Source organism: Rhinolophus sinicus, chromosome 16 (genome assembly GCF_057876585.1).
Source record: "Rhinolophus sinicus isolate RSI-liver-muscle chromosome 16, RSI-T2T, whole genome shotgun sequence".
Lineage (NCBI taxonomy): Eukaryota > Metazoa > Chordata > Mammalia > Chiroptera > Rhinolophidae > Rhinolophus > Rhinolophus sinicus.
In genome coordinates, this window is record NC_142516.1 from 31,485,776 (window position 1) to 31,506,693 (window position 20,918).

The 20,918-nt window shown below is 45.6% G+C and overlaps 1 long non-coding RNA gene across 1 annotated transcript; it reads right to left on the reverse strand.

The window, feature by feature from the left end:
- Positions 1-3,546: 3,546 nt before the first annotated feature.
- LOC109446066 (uncharacterized) lies at positions 3,547-16,108 on the reverse strand. The gene is made up of 3 exons (XR_002137136.3): positions 15,546-16,108; positions 14,890-14,994; positions 3,547-5,105 (listed from the first exon to the last, which is right to left on the reverse strand). It is a non-coding gene; the product is annotated as an uncharacterized LOC109446066 (long non-coding RNA).
- Between the last annotated feature and the right edge of the window lie 4,810 nt (positions 16,109-20,918).

Here is a 20,918-nt window from a genome sequence, read left to right on the forward strand (position 1 = left end):
AAAAGGACAGCGATTTAAGTGGCTGCTTTTTCTGCCTCAAGTTCTGGAGGAGTAGAGAAGGTCTGTTTGCAGGAAGAGAGGAGAATGAAGTAGAAATGCAGAGGTGAGTGGCGATGAAAGAAAAGAATCTCGAGACTTCAGTCCCTGGTTCTTGTCCCACCTACACCTCAGCTGTCAGGCTCCATGAGACACTGTGGGTCCTTATGACAAATTTTTCAAGTTTCAACTCAGCTAACTCCAATTCATTGAGAATCCTAATTAATACCAGGAATGTGCCCTTGGGTAAGTTGCTTTACCTCTTTGGGCATAATTCCCTCATCTGTCAACCGAGGATAATAAGATGCTTCACGGGTTCAAAGGAACGAAATTAAATAATTTTGTGCAAGTAAAAAGTGCTTACGATAGTGCCATCCACATGGCAGGCTCTTAGCTGATGCCTTTCCCATTTATTCCTTCCCTGAGAGACCAAAGGCACCTCCTAAAGGCCTGGAGAGAAGATTCTGGAATCATTCTTATATTGGTGATGGGTAGTTGAAACCCAGAATTGAATGAAAAATCAATTCTCTCATCCCCCAACAGAGGACTAGAGCATTCAGTGTCTTCCAAACACGAAGATTCAACATCTTTCTCTGGGCTAGGTAGGCTCTTGGGTTTGCAGACCCAGACATTTTATCTAGGTAAACATGTTTCGTTGCCTATAGCGTATCCGTCTCCTCATCCCTTCTTTCTAAAAGGCCCTAGCCACCCTTTACCCGTCTCCTACACGTTTGTAGGTGGGAGTCCACCTCAGTCCTAGCTTCAGCGTGGGCCCCAGGGGTTAAAGCCAGTGAGTGAGCGCATTCAGTCCTCTGGGCACAGTCAGGGCTCTGAGGCGCCGCGGCCTAAGTGGTGCAAGTCAAGGTGAAGCTCCAGATTCTCACTTGGAATGTTGGCTCAGAAATACTCTCTGCTCCCCTGGATGTAAACATGGAAGGATGTACCTGTTCTGGCTACTGGCAGTTATCCTCCAGGCACAAGGGGAATTAGCCTCAGGATGAAGCTGACCGCCTGAAGGCAAAAGAGAATTGGAAAGAAATGGTCCCCAATGTGGATCGCTGCACTGAGCAATCCCAGAGTCCACACTCCTCTGACTTCTGGCTTTGTGAGCCCAGCAAAGCCCCTGTTCAATTTGGCAAAATAGTGTCCTAACTGATAGAACCACGCAAATGTCTTCTGCGTTCGTGATTTCATACATAGAGCCATTTGTTTGAACACTGCCAGTGTTTAAACACAAGCAACAATAATATTTGAGTGGACAGACCATTTATTCAAATCTTGCCCTAAACACTGGAATTCTCAACCAACGTTTTCATCCCAAGGTAACTCCTCCAATGATCTGCTTTTAGCTGTTACCCTCTCGGGCACCTCAGAACTCAGCACGTCCAGACCTGCCCTTGTCCTCCTCCCCAAACTCCTGAGCCTCTGGGGTTCGCAGGTTTTGTCAATGGCTCCATCATCACCCAAACCCCCCAAGCTGACCATGTCAAACAAGTTCCCTGATAACCTTCGCTTCTCGGACCCACCATTAGTCACCACGTCACAGTCTTATCTCTTAAACATTTGTTTGCTCTGCCCCCTTTTCTCTGCCTGGGTTTTTCTCATTACCCTGGTTTATGCTCTCTTCCTTTGTCTCCTAATTACTAATCTATTGAATCATACTAATTGATTTTTCTGATAGTTTTTTTTTTTTTCTTTAACAGAAAATTGAGATCTTGCTGCATACCCAGCATGTTAGATGAAAAGGAGGGGACAAAACTGTCCCACTCATCATGAAATAGTCTTTGCAAAAGTAATTTTTAATAGCGGCGTAATAATCCATTGTATGGGCTATCAAGATTCATTTAAACATTCCTTTACTACTGTGTTTTTTTACTACTGAATTTTTGCTCCAAAAGACGCATTAGAGCTGATTGTCCGGCTAGGTCTTATTTTGGGGGAAACACGGTATTGACCATTTAGATTGCTCCGTTCTGGGCTGTGAGAATCCTTGACGATCCAATTATTTTTCCCTTTGAATCCACCCTCCATAAGGCAAGTCTCAACATGTCCTTCCTTTGCTGGAGCCCCATTCATGGCTCCCCATCAGCTAGATAGAGTCTAAGGCCCTTCGCACAGCCCCCAAGACCCTCTGGACCTCCCTGTGTTTCCAGCCTTATTTCTTGCTACTCTCAATTTTGCATTTTACACTTTGGAAATGGAAACCATTTGTGATTCCTTACAAACATTCCATGCTGCTTCATGCTCCAAGGTTTTTCCTCGTGCATCCCTTCTCCCTGGACCATCCTTCCCATCCTTCTTTGCTTGGAAAACTGCTACTGAGACTCAGCGCAGGGGTTGTTTCTCCCAGGAAGCCCTCCACTCTTACCTCTGATGTGGCATGTTCTACATAAAAATGTTACTACCTCTGATTGTGTATTTTCTTCACCACCGACTATAAGTTGATTTTTTTTAAGGTCAAGGATGATAACTTACTCATCTTTGAGTCTCCAGCACTGAGCATATAGTATATATTTAATAGTTATTTTTTTAAAAACCAAACTGAATATGTATAGCAGCTTACAATAACAAACATCTGTTATATCACACAATTTCTCAGGGTCAGGAATCTGGGCGTGGCTTAGCTGTGTAGTTCTGGCTGACGGTCTCTTATGAAATTATGATCAAGCTGTCAGCTATGGCTCCAGTCTTTGCAGACTTGACTGGGGCTGAAGGATCTGCGTTGAAGCTCATTCATGTGGTTGTTGGCAGCCCTCAGTCTCCTTACCCATGGGCCTCTTCCATAGGCCTGCTTAGCATGGAAGCTTGTTTTTCCCAAAGCAAATGATCCAAGAAAGGAAAGGAAAGGAAAGAAGGGAAGGGAAGGGAAGGGAAGGGAAGGGAAGGGAAGGGAAGGGAAGGGAAGGGAAGGGAAGGGAAGGGAAGGGAAGGGAAGGGAAGGGAAGAGCTCAAGTCTTTTATAACCTAGCAACCTTATAACTCATTGGTCCCATAGACCATTCCTGCCACAGTGGGGGAAGGGACTACTCAAGGGTGTGGCTGCTGGGAGGCAGGGGTCATTGAGGGCCATCTTGGAGGAAATGGACCACTGGTGCATTTCAAGCCATCCCTAAGGGCAGAGGAGAATGACAGTACATCTCCTGGAGGTGTGGCACCAACGCCCTGAACAGGGAGCTCAAGTCTTGATGTCTCTCAATTTATCCCTCTTATTTTAAGTATTGAATAATTACGTTACATCAAACGTTTTCACCTCAAATTTTAGGTAAATATGGTGCACTCGCAGCCCCATGGCATACACTGGGTAGGTCCAGTGGCACGCTTCTCCCAGTTGGAGAAGCACAGGGGGCCCTAGTCCAGGCCTGGTTAGAAGAGCTGTGGAGGCCGAATAACAGTTGTGTATAAGAATCAGCCGCTTACTTAAATGCTTGCCTGAGGTAGCTGCTGCGCGCGCGCACACACACACACACCGGAAATAGCCCCGTGTCCATCAATGAAAGCTGGTTAATTAAATGACAGTATAAGTGACTGGACATTAAGATGGGATTCTTTCTGTCTCTGTTTCAGCTGAGACCCCAAAGGCTGAGAGTGCACAATAGATGCTTCGTTCCCGTACAGCCCAAAAGAGGGGTGGGACCACATATGCAGGACACGCTAAGATATCATGAAACCAGCTCTGCTGGCAGTAATACCCCATTCAGCCCACCAAGGGACAGAGGCCTGAAGAATTAGTAGAGTGCTGAAGCCTCGTCACCCTCCCCACCATGCCCCACCTGGGGAGGCAGAGTTGCTTCTCCCTCACCTAAAACTATGTGACAGGAACATTCAGGGGACAGCTAGAGGACTTACACGTGCCCCTGGATATTGGGGGACAGAGGAGGCAGTGTCTGTTGCCTCCCTGAGAAGTGTACAGGCAGGGGGTATGGGGGAGCTGCCTTCGCACTGACAGTGCTGGGAGCTGGCGTTCAGGACGCAGGGCTACCTGCACTTGAACGTCTGGAAGGATAGAGACCAGAATATTAACTGTGACTATCTCTGCGGAGGGGAGTGGAGTTAGGGGTGGAAAGGAGTGGAAAGGAGCTCTCTGATGTTTTAATCCAAATACTTCTATATTGCCCAAAATAAACGTGTTTGTATGTTACCAAAAAAAGGAAAATAAAGGAATGAAAAAAGGACATACAATGAACACATAACAAGTTAATTGTTTGCTCTAGGGGGTAGTTCTAGGAAAACATTATTTTCATGGATTTCAGACTTTCGTTATGTTTGAATGTTTTACAATAAGCACATTTTATTTTCAGAAGCAGAAAACTATCCAAATACAGCACATAATGAATGAATGAACACACGAATGAATGAAAGCTACCACAAGGATGAGCTTTGTACCCCTCTTCTCCTCTTTCGTTTGAACACAGAACTCTGACTAACTGGCTGCAGCTCCCAAGTCCGCCCGGTGCCGTGGGGCAGCTGCCTACACCAGAATTCTTCTTTTCTCCGCTCCACACCCAGGTGGGGTGGGGGGATTGCGAGCCAGTCAGGATGGAGAGCAAGTCTGTGTTTAGGACCAGCGATTAGTGGGACGCCAGCACCTTGAGAGTCCTGCCTGTCCCTGGCTAGGCCTCCGCCACCTGCTCAGACCTCACTGCTCCCTCGATTCGCCCTGTCTGAGCCCAGCCCCCACCCCCACCCACCTGCCTCCCTGCACTCAAGCTGCCTGTCCCTCCTCCCTCTTCTTCCCCAGTGCACTGGTCTTCAGTGGTTGGTAAACTTTCCAATGGAGAAACTGAGGCACGAGGACAAGGGACTTACCCAAGGTGAAGCCGAGGGTTAGAGGCAGGGCCAGGGCTGGGAGCCAGGTTTCCCAGTAGCTGGTACCATGTTCTTTCCATGAGTGGTTCATGGGGGTGGTGGGCAGCAAGGAGACTTTTTCTTCCTTTACTTTCCCTCAACCACCAATGCACCTATTTGCACTTCAGCAAGTAAATGGGGGACAACGGGAGGGCAGGGTTGTTTTATTTGTTTTGTTTTCTTTCTTTCATTGTGCTTTGTTTTGTTCTTACAGCATTGGATTCCTAGGGAAAATGAAGAAAGAACTCTACTTACTCTGGCCAGATGTCAACCTCAGCTTTACCAGATCAGAAAGCTGGAGGCTCTGTTACATCGCAATTATTTTCCTACATCCCCCCCCTCCTTAATCTGCACATTAGCTGGGGGTCAGTAGACAACTATTCCTGGTGCAGTAAATCTGATGAGCGAGCCCAAGGCCCAGACCTTGGCAATCCCCAGAGGTCAGTGCTTGTGCCACCCATGCCAGTTCCAAGGCAGCCAGCTGCCAGCGGGGCCTCTCCCTCTGCTCCACACCCCTTCCTGTTGGCCCCTGGCCACACCCTTCTAATCCCTAAGACGGACTTGGAGAAATAGGGGTGGAGAGCAGAGTCAACATGTCCTTGATACACAGCCAGACTCTATAACATTTTCTTAATAAAACACAGAAACTTCAAAGTTCAACTGGGTGTTTTTGTACTGAGCTTTGGCTCATACACTCAGTAATCAAACAGTAGTTTGATTATGGTCATCAAACGAAGACCATAAAGTTCATCTTGACCTTCTCGAGGAAAAGATGTTTCGGGGTCTGGGAGATTTCAATAGGCAGGGCAGCTCCCTGGCAGATGTTGGGTGTTAGGACTGAGAGTTTTAAGCAGGCAGGTGCTGAGTCTGCAAGGAGCCAGCGGATGCTGCGGCGTGAGAGATCCCTCAGCGGCGGGGGTCTCCTCTGAGCCTCTGTGGTTCAGCTCTAACTTCGTGCTTAGAGTGGGTTATACAGTGTGTTGTGTGGTGGGGGTTAGGGGTGTCACCATGCCCTTCCTTTTCTTTATGTCTCCAGGGCCCTCCACCCATTCTTCTCAACCATGTCGCCATCCTGCTCTGAGTTGGTCCAGGGCAACGTGCATGAGCAACAAAGGGCTTTGTTTCTGTCTTCTGAAAAGGATGTTGAAACGGAACTTCACAGGTGTTTTCAGAACCTCCCTTTGCTGGCAGCTGCTCTGGGTTCTTAACCTTTCTGTGGGCCACGAACTCCGCCCTTTGGCACAACATGGAAGCCTGTTGGTACTTCTCAGAATGATGTTTTTAGTGCATGAAATAAGCATAAAGGACTGTAAGGGGAACCAATCATCCTGAAATTCAGTTATCAAAATATAAACACATTTGTGATATGGAAAATAAATGTTACTTTGTTAATGTATTAAATGACAAGATCTAGCAATAGGTCTAAAATGGCTGCGATTTTGAAGAAGTGATGAATCTAATTGAAATTTCAAGGTCTCTGCAACAATCGTAATGTGATATGAAAGTTGTGACAGTCACAGGTGCTCACAGGTTCTCTAATTCACTATGGTTTGTTGTCTGCATTTTTAACAGAAGGAAAATCTAAATTGTAGTCAGAGGTTAGTGAAAATCAGGGTGTAATTTTTTCCTTTCTAATACAGACTCTCTCAGTTCTATCTGTGGACCTCTCTCTGACTGAGCCCCCAAGTCAAGGCTTCTGCCTGCAACAGGCCCTACGCCTGGCAGAGCCGCCCTGGGTATCACAGCCAGGCTCCCACTTCGATCTCCGCTCCTGCCCTCTCTCTCGCCCCTCCTTTGGCTTCTCCCAGGCGCTACTCCCACAGGACCGAGGGTTGACAGTTTCAGATTAGGACTGACATCGCTAGAGGAAGGAATTGCATCTAACTCCCCCAGGGACCTCGCTGGTGGACAGGCAGTGTTGGGCTCCCAACCCAGGCCTGTCAGTGTCCTCTAGGCTTGGGGCTCTCCCAGTCATCAGCATGTATTGTCCCCCAGAATGGCAATGCATGTCACTGCCTCCCTCTAGCTCTAGAACGGGTTCATCTAAACTCACAGCGCAGCCAGGGGGTCTGTGATACGGGAACTTTCCGGCGCTGCCAGTACATGGCGGAGAAGCCGAGTGCTCACCTGACCTTGACTGTCTGTTCAAGGGCTCTGGCTGGTGCACCCCAGCATGAGGGGCTTCACAATGTCATTTTGGCAAAGATTTAAGTATGCCTTTCCCCTGTCACAGGCACTACTAAAACTAGAGAGAGGATCCAACCCAAAACCTCTCCCTACCACGGCCAGACACTTGCTTCTGTTTATTGTCTCTGTGTCCTGCAAACATTAATCAGAAAGCCTCTTTGACTGGACACAGGGGAAATAAAAGTCATATTATCTCTTGCAGACAGAGATCCAAGGCTGAACAAAGACTTACCCACAAAAGGCAGATATGTGCTTCTGCTTTCTTTGCAACGGGTTTAAAAACCTGTCCATCAGACAGACTTCTTTCTGGATGGCTCCTGTGGCTCTCCACCCTGCACCCTGGTCACCCTGCTCCAGACCACTGAGAGAATCAAGACCGCCTCTGGTATTTCTTTCATTCGTTCATTCATTTATTCTCCACCCATTCGCCAAATGCTTGTTGAACCCATCGGTATGTGTGTGACCTGGCACTGTGCGGATGAAACCAACCCCGGCTCACCACCATTGGATCAAAGTCTCATTTATAATGGTCTTAAAGCCATGTTCTTGTGACGCTTTTTACTTTTTCTAGAAACGCTTTTAAAAAGAAGGTAGCTTTTATCAGGAAGGAATTTATACATAAACCTATGGGTTACGGTTGTTATAAGTACACAATAGCCAGAGCTTTAGTTCTGATCTGCAGGACTGAAGGATGGAAACCTGTCCGCCCTTCCCCAGTAGCCAGAGCCCTCTGGATGGCCACAGGGACAGACCCAATATTGCTATTTTCTCAGGGCTGTCCTGCGTAAGCCCTTGTCTCCAGGAGTTCTAGTCTGGTACATTCTGATGTAACCTCAACAGGAAATGTGTCCCTGCTTCAGCCTTGAGAACCCTTCCACCCTTTGAGGCCCAGCAGGTGCTTCCCTGCCCACAGTGAAGTCAGTGCCCTCTCCTCTGTGCGGACCTGCTTTTCATCTGGTTATGGCCATGCGAGTTTCCTGACGTCGCCTGCATTTTGCCTTGTTTGCACCTAACATTGCTGCTATTTATGATTTAGCCATTCTCAGGTCTTTTCTCCATGTTCTAAAGGCACTTCATAGTATTTCTTACATCTGAACCCTTTTTTTCAGTTAGCCCAACCCCTTGTTACTTCATCCCTGAATATAACTGTTTAGTGTCAAGAGCCTACTTGATGCCAGGCCTTGTTCTTTTTTTCAGCTTTATTGAGCTATACGGTAACTGATAAATAAAATTGTAAGATATTTAAAGTGTACAACATGATGCTTTGATATATGTATAAAATATATATACTATAGCTTTGTAATGTAGTTTGAAATCTGAAAGTGTGATGCCGCCAGCTTTATTTGTCCTCAAGATTGCTTTGGCTATTCGGCGTCTTTTGTTCTTCCACATAAATTTTAGGATTATGTATTTATTTCTGTGAGAAATGCCACTGGAATTTCAATAGGGATTGCATTGAATCTATAGATGGTTTTGGGTAGCCCATTTAAAAACTGCTTCTTTGTTTGCTATAGTGCTGTGGGACTCGTGGATTCAAGCCCCCCTGGCTATCAGAGCTAGGTGATTTGGGGGCCCATTCTTTAGGTGAGAGTCTTACAAGTTGGGGTGCTAGATGTGTGGTTCAAACACTGCTCCTCACAGGTAGTGAAACCACCTCCTTTTTAAAATGAGGAAATAAAAAACCAGATTGTAGAAGCGAATTGCTCAAGGTCACATAACTTGCTAGCCATAATGTTCCTTCCTTCCAACCTAGGACTTTCATTAAGAAAAAAATGAACTACATGTGTGAATTTTAGAAAGCAAGACAAATTGACTATCAAGTTATCACTCTAACTTACACCCAGAAAACAAATATGCCCAAGATGGTTTAAGTAGTAAAGATTCTGGTGCTGTAGGAGGTGTCAGGGCTATCCAAACATTACACTCCAGATCAAACAGATGCTTGAAATTGTAAAATAGGAGTTCAAAAAGTTAGGTGGTTTTTAAAAAAGTCATCTACCATGAGCTAAAAGTCTGAATTTTTATTAGGATTTGTTGTCTGATAGCTTGGGCAATTACTCATTCATCCAGTCTTTAATTTGTTCTTTCATTCATCTAATGTTCCCTAAACATTCCTTAAGGAGTTTAGTTTAGTGATGGAGACAGAAATGGAAAAAGTAACTATAATCTCTGTGAGACAGAATGCACTAACCGAAAGAGGCCCCAGTAAAGAATTCTGAGAGCATCCAAAAGGAATAATAATAAATAACTCCTACTGGACACCCACTGTGTTCCAGGCTTCTTCTACGTGCTTTGCATGTACTAATTTATTTAATCTTCATAAAACCCTATAAGGTGAGCAGTAGCATTCTCCCCAGATTTATATTAGTAAACTCAGGCACAGAATGGTTTTGTAACTTGCCAAAGATCACAAAACCAGTAAGTGGATTCAGGCAGGCTGGCTCTGCAGCCTGCATCTGTTATCATCTCATTAGAGCTGTTTAGAGGACAAGCAAGGACGAGGTAACTTCTAACCAGAGGCATCAGGGAAGGCTTCCTGAGAGATGGCATTTGAGTTAAGCCCTGAAGGTGAAGGAAAATAGCATTCCAGGTGGGGAGAGTAGATCTAGAGATGCAAAAATCAATGTTGTATTGGGGGCCTGGCAGGGGTAGGTGGACACTATGAAAGGGGAGCGTGAGCTCTCTGATAAATTGTTCTCACGTTATTCTGAAGGCGCTGGAAAGTTAAAGAAATTTTCTGAGCAGGGAAGGACTCTATTCTAATACCTTCTATCTATCCTTTCAATCAATATTCATTTAATATCTAATTAAACACCTGTTTAAACACCTAATTTTAAAACTGTTAATATTTATTTAACATCTAATATTAGGTGGTGGTAGAGAGGGGAATAGTTCAAAGAAGTACCACTTCATTGAAGACACAAGAAATAACACTTTTTAAAACTGTACAAGTTAAAAAATATATATGATACAAGAGGTGTTCCTAGGTGGCATGCGATGAATTGTTTAATGAATTTTGCACATTTCAGGGTATATAAATGATGTCTTCAGCATGGGTTGCGGATTTGCAAGGGCAAAGGAGGAGAGTAGTGTGAGAAGCCTGTTGGGGCAGTTTGTGGAGGGAAAGCTTAAGTAATAGCGCTACACACACAGCGAGCCCTTGGGCTACCAAGCACAGGACCAAAATGGTCAATGCTGGCACTGAGTGCCCAGCACCCTCTCCCAAATCGTCCTCGTGGCCCAGGGAGGGGAGAATTGCTGTAATCAGAGACAGGGTATGGAACTGGCTATGACAGGGGCCTGGGCATTTAGATCTAGGCTGTGCCAGGCTGGCTTTGTGGTCCCACAGTTCAGAGTGAGAAAATTCCAAGGCCACCTTCCTAGACCACATCCTATAGGTATAGGTATCTTTGGGAAAAAGTTGTCCAAGGTATGGAAATGGGCAAGAGATTATTAGGTTTCCCTTCAGTGGAATGTTTATTATTGCCTCCTGGACTCTCTGATTTTCTGATTCCATAGGCTTGTACAATTTGACTGATTTCTTATTGACTAATCTAGTCTCCATCTCTGTAGGGACTGAGGTAAACTTGTAAAAATTGATGGATGCAAAAAGTTCTTGTCCATAGTGATACAAATGGATTTTGTCTGGTAAGGATACAATTGATTGCTCCTGTGTAGAAAAGATAACGCCAAACATTACATTTTATTGCACTAGGATATTAACCAATTTTGAATGTCTTAGCAAAACTATTTTATCTTGCCTCATTGCCTCTCTGTTCCTCAAATTCTCCTCTGACACAGTCTTAACATCTTACTGGCACCCTCATTAAGTAATGGGCATCTTACTGGTTGGGAATCTTACATCTTACATTTGACCAATGTTATTTCATATTTCTTTGAAAGTCCTATTTTTACATTTTTGAAAAATTGTATTTTAACACTGTTAATTCCTACAGGATTTCCAGCATCTGGGTTAATCAAAAAAAAGGAAATGCCACAATTTCTATATGTGGACCAAAAGTAGTTTCCAGAAATTCTAACTGTGGTGCTTTTTGGCAACACTTGGAGAGTTTTAAACAGATGCTTTATGAGGATTTAGCAAGGAAAGGGAAGAAAACATTTACTCTGTATATTGTCAATTACTATGCTAGGTGATCTACATATATTATCTCACTTAATCTGTACGAAATCTTTGAAATCAATATTATGCATTGTCCTAATTATGCAGGTAAATAAGCAGGAAACATTTGAGTAAGTGTGGCAACACCCACCTGCAGATCCAGTCCTGTAAGTGGAAAATTACAGTGATGATTCATAAACAGTGGTTAAAAGGTCACACCATAATTCAATAACGGTGTTTGGGAAAGACAAACAGAGAGATTAAAGTCATAAACAAGAAAAACTGGTGCCAATGCTTGCTTGGTAGGTGCTCTGGATTACATGGGTACAGCCTGAAGGCTTCTTTCAATATCCCGTTTCTTTAGACCTCAGTTAACAATAACCCTGCCTACACACCCACCTTCTGCCTTCTGCCTCCTTTCCTGAGCAAGAGGGAATTTAGGGTCCACTTCAGTGCCTGCCTTCCTACATCAAGACCTAGCTACTGTGACTCTCAAGGGGATGTGTACATGGCTGGAAAGCAGCCCCACTGCCCCGAGCTGATGCAAAGGAAGTAGCCTCTTCGAAACAGAAAGACTAGAGCTTCCCACTGTATCTGTGATATTTACTCTAAACTACAAGAGCTGAAGCAAAATGGCATAATGCTAAAAATGAAAAGCTGGGTTGTTATATTTTTCTCTATTCTTACCTCGACATTACATTAAAAAATGTTTATTGTTATATATATCTGGAAGGGCGAAAGGTTTAAATTCTTCTGTTTGATTTTGACCCACCCTCTAACAGCAGGCAGATGAGAAGGCAAGCAGAAGCAGGGGTGGTGCCCGGAGTTCTTAGCCCCCGTGATCTGCTGCGGCCCCTGGGGCTCCCAGACCACGGGGCGCTTCCTGATCAACAGCTCTTTGTCTTCTACTCGATAGACACCTCCTTCCCTTAGACACCATCTCTAACATATAGGACCTGCCACTGTGAACCACAGAGTCTCTTCAGGCCTCATTTCCTCCTCTGGCTCTCGAGTCCTTTACCCTGCCTTCCGCCCCTTCTCCTCCTCCTCTCTGTGTGCGCTTGCTTCGTTTTATAGTCTCATAAACATTACCCGACAAACACACACACACGCACACCCCAGGCCCGGGTGTTAGGTTCTGCAACTTATTAACAAGTATCTGTTGGTAATAATGCAGAGCCTGGAGGTGCCTGCCTAGTTTTGCCTGATGCTTACACGTCGACTCTGCCTCTGAAAGCGGCTGCTGGAATTGGGCAGACGGGGTAACCCACCTGCTCTATTCCTTCATTACATGTTGGCGAGTCTGCCCAAGGCGTTCGGGTTTCACATTCCAGCAGCATTTGGGTGCTGCTCTAGAAAAGGGACTCACTCCTCCCTAGAGTCCCTGTTTTCTGAATAAGAGAGCTTTCTACCCGCTGCAGTTAGAACCCAGCGATGCTTCAAACGGGTTTTGCCACTGCCTGATAAAAACACCACCTGTAAGGGCCTCCAGGTCTCCCTAGAGCACTAGAAATCAGCCTGGGTGTGTTGAGGGGAGCCTAAAATAGCAGCGTGGACCCCTGCCCGCCCGCTGGGGGGTTGTTCCAGGAGCACTGCTCAGGCCTTTATTTCCCCCTCAGCTTTATCTGAGGAGCCTCGGGTCACTCTGACAGGTCTTGTGCTTCAGGCGCCCTTCCTGTCCCTAAGTTCCACCCACAGTCTTTACAGTAAATAGTTTTACTTCACTCTCACCTGGCTCCCAGGTCTCCCTCTTGTCCGTAAGTCTGTTACGATAAGCTTTGATTGACACCTCTCTGAAACCAGATCCCTACCTGCACTTTGCTCTGACAGCAAACTAATTTGCGTCCTGTCAGTAGAAAGCAAGGCGGCTGATTCACTACGTCTTGTTTTTGATGAATCTCCTTGTTTTTCTGAAGCGCCCAAGGATCACATTTTCTTTCTGAAACCCCGAGCCGTTCCCACTGTCCTGCCCAGAGGCTTTGCCAGAAGGCTTTCAACATTTCTCTTTTTAGTTCTGGGCTCCAGAGGGTATGAGAATGGAACCGAATGCTGTACCCTTCCTCTCTTGGGAAGGCTGAAGGTAAATGCTGTGTTGAAGGGCAGAAGATGGCACAGAGGGGACTGCTCCATGAGAGGACAAATGCAGGGAGAGGGGGAAAAGAAACCAGAAAACAGCCCTCGAGGTGTCCTCACCCTGGGGTAGGAGAAGATGAGTCAGGAAAAGCTCCATCTGGTGCTGGAGCCAAAGGAGAGTCAATGCGTCACAGGCTGCAGAGGAGGAGGGTCATGGAAAGGTCACTGCTGACTTTTAAGAGCAGGTTAAGGAGGGTGGTGAGGCCTGACGACAGACTGGGCAAATTAAGGAATGAGTGGCAAGTGAAGAGCCTAAGAGTAACCCATTCTCCCAATATTATGTAAGGAAAGAAGGAAAGACATGGCACTGACATGCAAAGAATATACCGTAGAGAGGACTGGTGTAGGTTAGCTGCGTTGATGTTTGCCCTGGAGGCCCATGTTGGTACACAGAGAGGAAGGCCCTGGGAGACAGGACAAGGCGAAAGACAGAGACCATTGACAAGGCCAAGTCCCAAGGAAGAGGAGCCTTGGGAAGTCACACTGAAGGTGGGAGCTGTATTAGCTGACGCAGCATGTGCTCCACAGTGCAAAGTCTAACAGCATCGGATAAAGCCAGTTGGAGCTCTGGGCTTATCCCCAAATCTGAGTCTTGGCATCTTGTCCATGCATGGACCTGGAGCCCCAAGCAGTGTTGCGAGCAGGATGAGGAAAAGCAAAGAGGTGCATGCGGCTGGCTTGCCCAGTCTCTGTGGGCCCTGAGCCAGCTTACTCATGCAGCTGCCTGGAAAGAGGAGGGGAAGGGAGAAAACACACACACACAATGGCCAAACCCACAGAGCAGGCTTGAGTCAATTCCTCTTTCAGTCACCTGTATGGAAGAATTAGATGGAAAGCCAGGACAAGATGCTCAGGCCCTAGAGTAGATTTCCCCACCCCTTGTAACTTCCCTCCCATTGCATGGAGGTAAATGAAGAGCAGAAGAAATCATCCAACCCAAGACCTGGGGTTCAGTGCACCCTGACCGGGCTCCTCGGTAAATGCATAACAGAGCTTCCTAAACAGTGTGGCAAATCACCAATCTTCTCAGTCCTAGGAATGCGTGGGCTCGGGGGGCAAGTGCTTCGGCATGGGCGCTCCAGAGCCTGGAACCATGCCAAGCTGTTCTAATAGAAAAAAGCACTCTAGGATCTGCTGAATGAATGACTACCTGACTGTATTCATCATAATGTATCTTAGAAAAAAAGATCTATAACTAGCAGAAAAGGTGCTTTAAATAACTCTTGAATGTGTAACTAAATCTATTTACTGTGCATTGAAAAAAATATACAGTTAGAAAGTAAAATCCATGATTTCACAAATATTATTGGTTAGGACAAAGCTAAATTAAAAAAAAAAAAAAAGAATTAAAGATGATTTCAGGAAAAGCATATGTGAAATAATATTACAAGCGGATAGGGCAGTCACCAGACCTGTATCACCCACAAGAGCCTGTGTCACCATTCCATCCGGGTTGGGGAGAGGAAGGGAACTCTGAGTGTTGGGTGCTGTGTGTACATTTTTCACAGGTGTCTCCTTCACCCTGGTCACATCTCCATGACTATTATGTCTATAGAAGTATTACCAACCTTAGAAAAGTTAAGTCAGTTCTCCAAGATCAATCATCTGTAAACAGCAGAGCCAGAATTCAAACACAGCTTCGGCTGACTTCACGGCCTTGCTCTTTTCAATGTCTGCCAGGCAAGGAGAAGAGTGAGTCATTGTGTTCAGCTTGGGAGAGGAAAAAATATTCAGCTTGGGGGAGGAAGCATGAGGGCAGTTCCTCGGGAGGTTCTCCATCTCTGTGAAGCTGGCATTGAGTCCGTCTGCGGAGCCACTGTGGGGGGTTTGATGAGAAATCACCCTGACTGAAGCTTTCATCCTAATCTAATAGAAAATTACAAGAAATAAAAGCTCTGGAAAAGGAAGACTCTTAGAGAGTAAGTGTGCAACTTACCATGGCACCTCAAGTTAGGAACTAATACCTATGGATTATCCATTGCAAAATACTTTTACACTTATCCCCATATTTGAGGGACATCTCAAGTTTTCACAACCCCCCCCCCCCACACACACACACACAAGGGTCTCTAGCCCCTTGCTACTCAAAGTGCCATCTGTGGACAAGCAGTAACCAGCCATCCTGGTTTGCCTAGAGCTCAGGGGTTTCCTGGGACAAAGGACTTTCAGCACTTAAAGTGGGATAGTCCTGGGACAAGTTGGTCACCCTAACCAGCAACCGCACCTGGAAGGTTGGTAGAAATGGGGAATCCGGGTCCCCTAATCAGATCCCAGATCTGTTGAGTCAGAATCTGCACTTGAACAAGATCATGTGCCCATTCAGATCTGAGAAGCAGTGCTGAAGACAGGATACCGGTGTAGTGCATTGAATCGCAGCCCCTTGTATCAGAGTTCTCCAGAGAAACAGAACCAGTAGAGAGGTTCTGTATGTGTAGAAAGAGGTTTATTTTAAGGAATTGGATCACATGATTGTGGAGGCTTGGCAAGTCCAAAATCTGATGGGGCGGCTGGCAGGCTGGAGACCCACGAAGGGCCAATGTTGTAGCGAAGTCCAAAGGCCGTGTGCTGGCAGAATTCCCTCTTGCTCGATAGAGGTCAGCCTTTTGTTCTATTCAGGCCTTCAATTGATTGGACGAGGCCTACCCACATGGAGGACAATCTGCTTTACTCAAAGTCCATCAATTTAAGTGTAAATCTCATCCAAAAACATCCTCACAGAAACATCCAGAATAATGTCTGACCACATTTCTGGACACCATGGCCCAGCCAAATTGACACCTGAAATTAACCATCATATCCCCTAAAAGATATGTCCACATCAAATCTCTGGAACCTTCTCTAGGAAGAGTCTTTGCAACTACAATTAAGTATCTTGAGATGAGATCATCCTGGATCATCCAGATAAGGCCTTAATCCAGCGAATGACAGGGGTCCTTATAAGAGACACACAGAAGAGAAAAAGGCCACATGGAGGCAGACAAGACACTGAAGTGATGTGGCCATAGCCAAATAAACCTAGGAACACCTACAGCCACCAGAAGCTGGAAGAGGCAGATGATTCTCCCCTAGAGCCTCAAGAGGACATGTGGCCCTGCCGAAAGCTTGGTTTTAGACTTCTGGCCTCCAGACCGTGAGGGAATAAATTTCTGTTGTTTTAAGCCAGCCCGTTTGTGGTAGTCTGTTATGGCCTCCACAGGAAACTCATGCAACTGGGAAATGGCAAGAGGCTACTTCTCCCTCACTTCTCTGCGATGCACCTGCACACCGGGAGAAGGAAGGCGATAGGCAGTCCTCCCTTCCTACTCCCTGCTTCTACTACTTGGATACTTCACTCCAAGCCCCCAGGCCCCCTAATCAGGACCCGTACACTCTTCTCCTCAAACCTCCTGCCCCGGTCCTGCTCTGCCAGCTCCGCTCTGCTCCCTCACTTCCGGTGGGCATCTCCTGCCTGCTCAGCACCCGGGTCCTGCAGGCCTCACGCCTCACAGACTACCTGCTTCCAAAGATGTAATCCTGATTCTCTCATCCAGGCCAAGGGGGCCTTAATCCTTCTGCTCAGCCCTGGACCCACACACTGTCACTGTCGCCAGTCAGCAGCACGTGTTCGGGGTTTACTAAGAGTTGGGCGCCCCTCGCAGTTCAGGCGGCACCTAGAAGTGCCTGCCCTCCATAAGTGTCCAGTCTGCTCAGGAATTTCCCAGCCTCTCACCTCTCTGAACACAGCACTGTGGCCACTGATTTCTGCTAAGTGCCTGCTCCTCCTCGGTCTCTCTGGGTGCAAGGATAGGGTACTGGGACTGCAGAGCCTTCTCTGAATGTACATAGTTTCATTTGTTGGTCTTTGCTGTGGAAGAAGCCACATACCAAATGAAAGGAAGGCGTGGGCTGAATTGGACACACAGAGTTACAAATCGTTATTTCACTGAAGCCATAGACCTAATGCTTAATCATGTTTGTATAAGAAAAGATAAGGACCAATGATGTTATATTTTTGAATCTGGAGTAGTTAAAATATATAAGTATTAAGACAATCACTAGAAAAATGTGAGGTTTGGCCTGATTGCAAATTCTGCATTTGTAAAAAAACTAAAAATAAACAAAATAAAATTACCCTCTAAAATCCACTTCAATAATCAAAGTATTTAATCAGTATACGAGGTGTGGTCAAAAAACATTTAAATAAAAAAATGTATTATAGTAAAAGACACATTGCCATTAATCCCCCTCAGAATACCCCCTCTCGCTTTGAACATGCTTATCCCATTGTTCTTGCCACTTTCTGAAGCAGTTCTAGAGTCCTCTTTCATGAGTGTCTTTAGAAACGCTGTCATGGCTGCCTCGATGTCCTGAATCGATTCAAAACGTTTCCCTTTCATGGTCATTTTGACTTTGGGGAAGAGCCAGAAGTCGCACGGTGCCAGATCCGGTGAATTAGGTGGAGGAGGACACACCATAATGTTTTTATTTAACAGAAATTGCCGTATACCAGAAGTGATGTGTGACACTGATCATTGTCATGTTGGAGGATGAAGTATAAAGACACACGAAAGTCAGTGTCATAACACCCTTGAATTTCCAGAACTTGTTCAGAAAGTGGCAAGAATGATGGGATAAGTGTGTTCAAAACGAGGGGGAATATTTTGAGGGAGATTAATGGCAATGTGTTTTTTACTGTAATAAATTTTTCAAGTTTAAACATTCACCATATCTTTTGATCACACCTCATTATTCTCATTATTTGCATTAGTTGTGTGCTATAAAGAGGCTGTGAACACTGCACTGGCAAATGCTAGACTATTGCTCCTCAGGGAAATTAGGGTTACGTTCCTGCTAATCACTGGTCACATTTTTGTCAATAGAAAACCTTGTTTTATGCGTGTTTCTGTTTAAAGACACCTTAACATGAGAGAATGGGAGTCTGGTAGGCCATCTCCCATTCACCTTCCCACCTTCCCGGGGAGGATGTCATGACATGGTTTCTAATGGCCTTCCAGGTTCTGGTGAGGTAAGGGGCTTTCTGCCGCAGTCCCCTCAAAATACAGCTGCAGAATATTAACCCCCTTAGCTGCAGCCTAGAATGAGCTCCTCAGCAATGGGATGTCCCACATCTCACTGCAGCCAACTGGCCTTTTTTGTTTCTGTGTTGTCCTTTTGGGTGCATGGGACACAGGCCCAGGGACTGGGCACCTTAAACGTGGCTCATTGTAGCTTTACTCTTCAACTAGTTCAGCCTGGTCCTTGGCTTGGTGTGCGCCTGACAACTATGAGCGACTGAAGGGCAGACGTTGGAGGGGTACACTGTCAGGTGTTCTGCTCATAGCTGGGCCATCTGAGCCCCAGCTCCCCACCATGAAACCCAGTGATGAGAACATTCTCCAAATTTTAGCCCACAGAGTTGAGCTTTAGTGATAGAGACTAGAAAAGGAGACAGAGGAGAAGACTACTTTTTCTCAGAGTTTTCAGTTAAGCGAGGAGAAGCAGACCAGATGTGAGGAAATGGATGGGCATGAAGAGTGGAGATTTAACAATAAAAAAAAAACATTGCTGAGGGTTATGTATACCCTTTTATCTTATTTGGGAAATGTAAGAAAAATAATTGAGTTATTTTAACATTACTCTTTGGTGGGCCAGGTGGTTTCTCTGATTGCAACACTGCTTTAAGTTCAGACCATGGCTTGTTTCATAACCTGTAAACATGTAATGATTAATTAGGAATTTCTGTGTCCCGAGGGGGTAGGGAGGTAGGGGAGACTCATGATACATAACACCCTTGAACTTCCCAACAAACTGCTGAAGACAATTCTATATTTTCTTATGTAAGTACACATTCCTTAAAGTCTCTACATGTGGGCATAATATTTGGGCAGAATTTTTTAATAGGAGCAGTCCAGCCATTTGGGGCAGGAGACTGTTTTATTGCGCAGAACAATTCCTGGCATTGCAAAAACTTCCTCTTAGCCAATGAAAAACAAAAACACCCGCTCCTCACTGTGACAACTAAGAATACACACACACACACACACACACACACACACACTTTGAAATATGCCCCTCTTGGTGATGGAACTGACTCCTTTGAGAACAATTGTCTCTCAGGAGTAAATGGAGAATATCTGAGACATTCAGCTCAAGCTTCCCTCTGCCTAACCCTGCCATACCATTTATTTCACTCCTGCAGCCACCCCATGGTGATGGGGCAGGGGTGAAGGGGTCCTGTGAGGCTTTGTTATGAACTAAATGTTTGTGTCCCCCCCGCCAAATTCATATGTTGAAACCTTACCCACCCGCTATGTGGTGCTGTTAGGAGGTGGGACCTTTGGCAGGTAAACAGGATTAATGAAGTCACCTCACGGAATGGGATTTATAACCCTCATAAAAGTCAGGAGAGCCCTGGCTTTCTCTCTGCTCTCTGCCACGTGAGGCTACAACAAGAAGTCGAGATGTTGACAGTCTGCAACTTGAAAGAGGGTCCTCAGCAGAACCCCACCATGCTGGAGCCCCATCTTGGACTTCCAGTCTCCAGAACTGTGAGAAATAAAATTCTGTTGTTTACAAACTACTATGTGTTGTGGTAGTTTGTTCTACAGCCTGAACAGACTCAGGCACCCGGAGTCCCGAATGGTAAGTCGGGTAAAATCCCCCTACTCCTGGCATCCCTTTGAACCCATCAGCACCCCACGACCACACTCCAGACTTTAGCCTGGGAGGGAGAAACACGAGCCACATTCACCTGCTCACTTTCTCATCAGCTCCGCCCCACTCACATTTTCCTCTCGCCACCCGTGGGTCTGGAAGAAGTGGACTTTCTCTTTGCAAGAATTTTCCCAGTCGAATCTCCCTGCTGTGGTAGCATTTGACCTCATCCCCTCTCTAGGGTCACAGTGGTGGATATAGTGGGGGAAGATAATAGAAAGTGAGTTTGAAGGTGTTGTTAAATTTTATTTTATGTGTTGCTGCATTCGCCTTTAGAAAATCTTGGTATCACACTTTGACATTTGTCGGTGCTCCCAGTTTGGGAGGTCGGCTGGGGTGGCAGTAGGTTCTCCCCTCCCCCAGAGGTGTCTCTACTTGCTTCCCCTGTGGCTGCCCTGAACTTGCCTGGCAGCCTTGAGCCTGCAGAACCCAGTGAGCAGTTTCTGTGGGAGGGAGGAAGCAGTGCTCCCACCAGCTTCTGGGGGCCTTTTTTTTTGACCTGGGCAATGGTTACACAGTGTATTCACCTTGTAATAATCCACTGAGCTGTACACCTTATGATTTGTGCCCTTATTTATGTGTTATACCTCAATAAAAAAAAGTTTTAAGATTTCCTTTTGTGCATTGATAAAACTCCAACCTGAACTAGAAGGTAGTAAGCAACCTAGTAGCTCCTGAACTTATGGAATTAGACAGCACTGCCCTTCCATACGCCCTATAAACTTTAAATATTGTGACACTTTCTTTTGCTTATTATTTTTAATCCTGTCTATTATTTTATTATAAAATATTACATGCTAATTATAAAGTTAGAAAAAAAAGAAGAAAATAACAATTTGCAATTTTGACACCCAACCACTGTTGTTGTTTTTATTTTCTTCTTAGTTTTTTGTATGCATACATA